We start from the raw sequence: 7,669 nt of genomic DNA, 5'->3' as shown, positions 1-7,669 counted from the left end.
CAGATCTTTATATTAATTTCGGCAAGCTGGCATGAGATCTGGCAATCTTTGTGAATAGTTCACCCTGGGTTTTTTGTTTGCTTGTTTAGTTGGATGAGATCTAATATGGAAAATATAATACAATGATATAAATCAATAGTAATGCTGTGTGCAGCATCTCAGATGAAGAGAAATACTGTAGTGTTAAAGGAGGTCCAGAGAAAGGTGATTAGAATTATATGGTCATGAAAACTCCCCTACAAAGGAAAATTGAAAAGACTGGGCATATTTACCTTCGGAAGATGAATAAGGCAGACTCTAAAAAGCATATGCAATTATACACAATATAGAGCAGCTACACTGGGAGCTTCTCTCTGTCAGTATAAGACAAAAGGGTGAGTCATTCAAATTTGAAGAGAGCAACTGTGAAAAGGGAACATATTTTGTTAAAGGAAGACGCATTTTATATGAAAAGAAAAATTCTTCACTGTTACTGAATAGTTAAACAATGAAACTCATTGCTACAGGATTTCACTGATACGAAGTATGGCTCTGTTTGAGGAAGAAATGGGCATTTACTCTGATAAAAATATCCAGAGCTAATGCAAAAAAAAAAAAAAAAAGCTAAAGAAGTCTCACCTCATGTTTCAGGGTTAAATCAATTCTAAGGCAGTAGTGATTAGGATGGCTGCAAACTATTCCACTTCTGCCAAGTGTAAGATTTCTCATACCTTCCTTTGTAACACCCAGGGCTGCCCACTGTCAGCCAAGAGACTAATTCAGAGTTCCCAGCTATCTTTATGTTGCAGATATTCTTATCACACATTTGCTCCAAACCACTGCCATCACAGAAAATGTTTGATGAAAGAAAATCTTTGCTTTTTATTGCTCAGAGAAAATAGAAGTTAAAGGAAGAAAAATCTCAGGTGAATAGAGTTTCTTGATATCCTCTTTATTACGCTAGCTTTTAGAGGGTTTTCAGGAAGATGTAGGAGGGAAAAGAGCATTTTACCTGAAAAATATTTTGGGGAAGCCGCTGACTACATGCTTGGTATCACTGTACTGCTCTGTCCCCTGCAGTGTGATAGTGCAACTCTCATGCCCTGGAAGTGCCACACACAAAAGTTCTCACTAAGATCTCACTTGTCACCTGGGGTTAATTATCATCCAGTATTCTCACAAATTACAAACGCTTTCCAAACAACTTTCAACATTCTTCTTGCAAACACGATCTAAGTGGTTCAGACATTTTGCATTATTTTGTTTATCTACAATGTTCACTTCATTCAGTTTCCTTCTCAAGCTATTTTGGCTGACGTTCAGTAACTCAGTAACATTCTGCCCGGTGATACAGTATATTTATGGGCATATCAGGATAATAGTATCTTTATTGTTTGTTCTTTCCCGCGAGAAAGAAATAAGTGAAGTGAATTAAAAATGAGCAATAACAGAATTCTTTATTTAGAACATATATATTTTTTATTTTAAGAAAATAATAACCAGTGAAAAAAACTAAGTTAGGAAATAATGCATTCCCCTAAGTTATTTAGGAAACCAGTGTACAACAGCAAGAATGTTAAAGAGATGATATCATACCAATTGAGTTATACATATTCAGAACATTAACATACAACTCTAAAACTTCCTGCATGCAAGTTAATGTGTGATGAAAATTAAGATATTGGCTTATAAATTAAACTAGCAACTGTTATGCAAAACAATATGTCAACAGTATGTTAGGGCTGGCTTCACCTGATAAAAGTTATATAAAAAGGTGGAGGAAAAGCAAAACTCTTGCAACAGACTTGCAAGGGAAGGCTTCATGGATGTCTCTGAGTACATTAGTCTGGACTGCAGTAGCCTGGACTAATATCTGATCTGTAAGTAGTCTATCTGAAAGCCGTGTTCAAAGAAGAATAGCGACTATATGTCCATCGACTATGCAGGAGGCTTTATATACCTGTATGCAGATGGAAGAGCTAATTATGAAAGTGGAATAGTTTCTGCTACTTAATAGCAGGTGACATTGAATGCTGAGGACCTCTGCTAGTCTGAAATTGGGTCAGCTAAGCTGGAAGAGGATCACACTCTAGCCCTAGCAGTTTTAATTTGTGCAAATCTAGAGAACTGCAGCCAACGAAGTGCTGGATCTAAAAAAGAAGAATAAAAAAGGCTACAAAGCTTAAGCCTTCAATTTCTGACAGACGAGTTAAACAGATCTTGTTCCAAGAGCAATGGGAGATCAAATTCATCCAAGTCGTCTAGTGCCTGAAATACTTGGACTTCAATATAGTTGGAAATATGAGCAGAAGTTCAAATAATGGAGGGTCTGGGGCGTGCTGCTAGTTGCTTAAGACATCCTCGTTAGTTGTCATTACTTGATGCTTGACCTCACACATTTTAGCAAAATGACACTCTCTAATTAACGCTTTGCAGTTGCCTCCAGTTGAAGCAAGATGTGGGTTTTCATGGGCTATGTTGCTTAGGCAAAACAAAATGAGTTAAGGAAAAACTTTAAATCTTTGTTATGAAGACATTAACTTTTGCTGGCCTATCTCAGGTTCCTATTTATAGGTGACTAAGATATACTATAAAAATGTTAGAGAACAATACAGTCCAGAAGGGTATAAACTGAGGCTTTCTGCAGCACTTTCAAACAAAAACAAAAACAAACAATGCAGCATTGAAAGTTGCTGTGGGTTCTCCAATAAATCAGTATTTGGTGCAACCATACCACAGATATTTCGGTGTCTTCCTCTAGACTCCAGTTGCAGAGTGCTTAAGAAACAGAGATACACTTATGGAAAACTTTCACCACTTTTTTTGCAGTAACCAGAATAGTGACAGCTGTAATAATTATTATCTGTGTGCTTCACAAACAGTGAAATCAGATGCACAGTTTATCAAGAGTCTGTGTATGTAATTTTTCCATTAACAATTCTGCAGACAGAGCATTGATAATTGTGCCTGTGGTGAATCCCGATGAGGCATATTTGCCTGACATTGTTGAAGAAGGGGGAAAATGAATATATGCATTTTAAATTTTTATGATTACATTTTTACTGAAGTGTGGGGGCCTGAAGTTTCATGACTGTTTTAATGCAACTGGTTCCACTTAGAAGAGATGACATGTTGAAATGTGATGTGCTGAATGTTTCTCAGGTAATTGGAATTCAGTCAACAACAACACTGGGCATTGTCACAGGTTTTAAATAAAAAAGCTTATCTTCCCCTTTTATATTATGGGATATGATGCATCATATTATACAACATCATGATCCTAGATGACAGCCTCTCAAACAGAAATTTAAAAAGTTTACTTCACTCAGCATACTCCTCCTGAATTTGGATCAAGCAGGCACATTAAAGTGTATGCAATTTCATGTGCAGTCAACACTTCCCAATTCCCTTGCCCACATAAATGGCTGCATTCATTCCTGATTTAATTCTGGTGATTTCTATAGCATTTCAGTCCCCTCAAGGATGAATTTGAGCCACTGTTGTTATTGTTATTCTCACTGTTTGTGAATCCTTCCCCAGAGCTGTTGGTAGGGAGAGAAAAGAAGCAAGGAAAGAAAAAGGGGCACTGTGGAAAAACTTCAAGCATAACTTAAGAGAGTGGCTCAAACAGCACAGGGATTGTCATGGGATACACAGACTGACACTCACCAGTTCTTATACTAAATGAATTTCTTTCGTATTGGAATAGAGAAACAACTAGGGACGAGATGTCCAACAAGGAAGAAAGAGGAAAGACTCTGTTGTTACTGAAATCCTGAGTCATGTCCCAAAATTCAAATCAAACTAAAACACCGAAGACTGAAGATGAATTTTGGCATTTTCCACCATTTACTTTTTTTAGACAAGTAACAGCTGTCTTTCTGACTACTCATCTGCATCCCAAAAATGAAGGTCCCAGGGTGAGTAGGATCCCACAGTTCTGGGGACAGGATAAACTCCATACTGCCAGTATTCTAAAAGAGGATTTCCTTGAATACTTGTCTTCAGTTGGTCTATTCAAGGAGTAAGGTGTAATTTAAGGTTAGAAAGAGGCTTTCATCCCACCACTGTTCCTTGCCTCACACATGTTTCTTTCAAAATGGGGAAACAGAGGGAAATAAAGCTTTCTGGGTAAGTCATAGAAGACCAGGAGTTGAGATGCTATTGAATGACTTGCAGAGTAATGCTTTAAATACAAAGTTAAACTACTTCTGTGAGATTGTTCTGTCTAACAGAGACCAGCCCCAGCTATAAACTTTGTCCTGATTTGAACCATTGCACCTGCAGCAAAATATCAGTTGACCTGTGTAAGTCTTCACATCTGTGCACTGTGGGGCTTTGTCTACATTAGTTTCTATGCTCCAGTTTAGATGCTGAATTATATACACAGCCTAACTTAGATTCACGTAGCCCACATCTGACCACTAGCTACTAACAAAAAGTTGTTACCAGATGAAAGTGATTTCATGGTTTGGGTGGCGAGGGTGACTTTGGGGACAAATACCTGCCTAAACTCTGCCACTAGCAATAGAAGTTTCTGCAGCAACTCCCAGACTGAAAGGACCATGATAATCAAACAATCCTGAGGGACTGTGTTTCACATATCTCTAGAGCACTAGTTGCCTCTGCAGCTATTCAAGGCTACATCTTTCCTGTGAAATAATGTAATGCAGAGTGCAAGATCCTTGATTTGCATTAACCATCAGAGCTCAAGTGCAGCTAGTGCAGATACGTACTTTACCTTGATTGAACGCCTGGGTCCTGGGCATCTGGTGCTGTAGGAAATCATTTCATTTGTAAAACATTTAAAAAATCAAATTATGTTCCTGGGTTCAGTATTTCTGTGCATTTGAACATGAAACAAGCAGGGAAGGATTTCTAGCTGAATATCATTGACACAAGTGGTAACCTGCCAAGGCACCCAGTAACATGACAAGGGCATGAGAAGCTGCTGTCTGTGTTTGTGATATTACTTTGCTGGCAGATGCAAAACAGCACCAACTCACCCACCCCCATCTCTCTCTCCTTTGCTTATTTTTGATGCTTGGGAAGTTATTAATGAGTTTTCTCAGCTTTCACTCTCCACCTTCACTCCTCTATACCAGGATGAAAAAGTCTGAAAAGAGAGACATGGCAGAGATTGGGGCAGGATGCTGAGGTGAACACAAAGAACTTTTTGCCTTTTCCTTGAGCATATGTCATTAATCTTTGATGTTATGAGACTAATCTGTGTGTGAAACAGAAAACCCACTGACTGATATTTCCCTGGATCAGATGTAAATGCAAAGTAACAAAGAGAAGCACTGGGCAAAACAGACAATCTGGTGCCCTTCCAGTAGGAATAGGATACAATTCATAGCACTCCTTAATAGTTGGTCCAGCCAAACTACATACAATGAATCACCTATACCTTAGGATCATATTCTCAACAGAGTCTGTCATGAGATTGCTCAGAAGTGCTTTAGCTATCATTTTGTGTAGTTTAAGCCTCTGTCTCACATATGTGAGTATTTCCATAGAATTAAATGGCATAATGGCATGAACCTGCAGGGTAGTGCAGGTTGCAGGCATGAACCTGCAGCTTGATCTGAGTCAAACTGGTTATCCATGGTTTGACCACTGGAGTGGACTTGGGAAAAGCAATGTTTAGCTCTGTCAGAGGTTCACTGTATGATTCCAGGCAAGCCAGGCAAGCTCTCTGTGCCTTAGTTACCCAGCATGCCAGCAGCATGTAATAATTCCTTCTCTAGTTGCATATTTAGACTGGGAGAGTTTTTTTTCTAGAAAGGAATATAGCTTGCTATGGGTCTAAGCAGTATCTCAGTCCCTAGCTGGAATTTCTTCATTTCACTGTACTCCAAAAAATCATAAAAAAACAAGTATAAAGATTCTCTTTTCAAAGTGGGTGTTCCTTGGAACATTGAATGTATCAAAATGTCAGCTTAGGTATTTAGTGTACATTTACCTGAGCTGGACAGTATCAGGCCAGCCAGAAGACCAACCACACAGTTCCAAAGACAGATCTCCACACACGTGTGTTGCACTGCAAGTAGCATCAACCCAGCCTGAGCTCACTGTGCTTTTAAAACTTCCTTGCCCTTCAGGCAGGCCAGATTGAGGCTGTTGTGGGAAGAATTCACTCACCTGTCTGACGTTAACTTTGTGACACTGCCACAGAGTAGATAGGTCACATTGAATGTTCAGCCCAAGCACAGGGCACCATAGCCTGCACCTGCAATATGTAGCATGCTCTTGAGTCTGCAGCCAGATACCAGTCAGAGCACAGCTTTCCCCTGAACTGTGCTGAGTGGGCCACTCCAGAGCTGGGCTGGAGGGCTGCCCAAGCACTGCAGTGCTGGCAGAGTTGATGTGAGAGCAGGTCTGAGAGCTCTGCAGGGGTCAGCAGAGCCGAAGCCACAAAGCCATTTTCTGTAGCCTGCCCAGTCCCAGGGAGCAGGCTGCTAATGAACATAACCCGAGAACACTAGACAGTAGTATAATCCCTTATACTGCAGCTGCATCTTAAAAATGGTCAGAAAGGCTTGTGCTCAATGGAAGTTGTAAGATCTGACTCTAGAAATAAGTTCAAGTGTGTTTAAAATCATAACAGCTCAAAACTGACTTTTTTAAAGAGGAGAACTTGCCACTGTGGGGGTAGAGGAATTCAGGAAAGTACTGCTCAGTGTTATTTATGTGATTCACTTTTTCTGCTCCTTCCTGAGGATTACGGTGCCAATTTGTAAACCACTAAAAACCACTATGAAACTAAAGCGCCTAAACAAAAGAAAATTAGTTAAGGAAAAATGTAGCTTTCAAGTTCAGGAGCAGGTAAACTACTTTCAAATCAAAAGTTCAATTTAATCTGAAAGGAAAACAGATCTGTCAATGTCTATTCAATTTGCACTAAAGCCTAAAGGGACACTTGACTCAAGTTTCAACTGTGTGTATGCATGCTCTTTAAGTCTTAAGCTCCTTTTTTTCTCAACAGAAGCTTTGCACTTGGCTCTCTAATTTAATTTTACCAATTCTTTCACCCATCTGTGCATGTCTAAAAAACTGTTAAAGTTTTCTATCTATACCTTTAGTTGCTCAGTTTTGTTTCAGATTTTCTCGTATTTGTTTATTTTTTGTCTTAAAATCCAGAATATTTTCCCACTCCATTAAACACTTGCAATGTTACTAATAGTGATGATCCTACCCTGAGATTTTTTCAAATGGAGCGCAGCCAACCTTGCTTTAGCCGGCCCCTCTTTGCAGCCGGAAACTAGAAATGTATTCCCGTGACCTATGTGGGATATTACCATTACTATAAAAGCTGAACATTATCTTGGGATAACAGCCTAATGGAAACAACTAAATAGGAAAAGAGATATGTGAGAAACCAGCATTAGACATTGTTGTTATTCCAGTTGCTTCTCTAATAGCAGTAGTCTAATACATGAAATAAAAAGCTGAAGAAATATACAGTGGGTTTGCTCAGGGAAAATTTGACTCCACCTTGAGTGAAACTGAAAGAGCTTTACCATTGGTGCTATCTATTTTCCTTCCTCCGACAGTTGTTCTTTTGAAATATGCAGATGGCAGCTTTCCCTTAGCTATGAACCAGGCCTTTATTTATCATGAGATTTGTACATGGACAGACTCTCCTCTCAAGCTATGTGCATGCAATATTTTCTGGTCTCCCTTTCAT

Source organism: Dromaius novaehollandiae, chromosome 7, assembly GCF_036370855.1.
Source record: "Dromaius novaehollandiae isolate bDroNov1 chromosome 7, bDroNov1.hap1, whole genome shotgun sequence".
Taxonomy (NCBI): Eukaryota; Metazoa; Chordata; class Aves; order Casuariiformes; family Dromaiidae; genus Dromaius; species Dromaius novaehollandiae.
Note: the sequence above shows the minus strand (reverse complement) of the source record.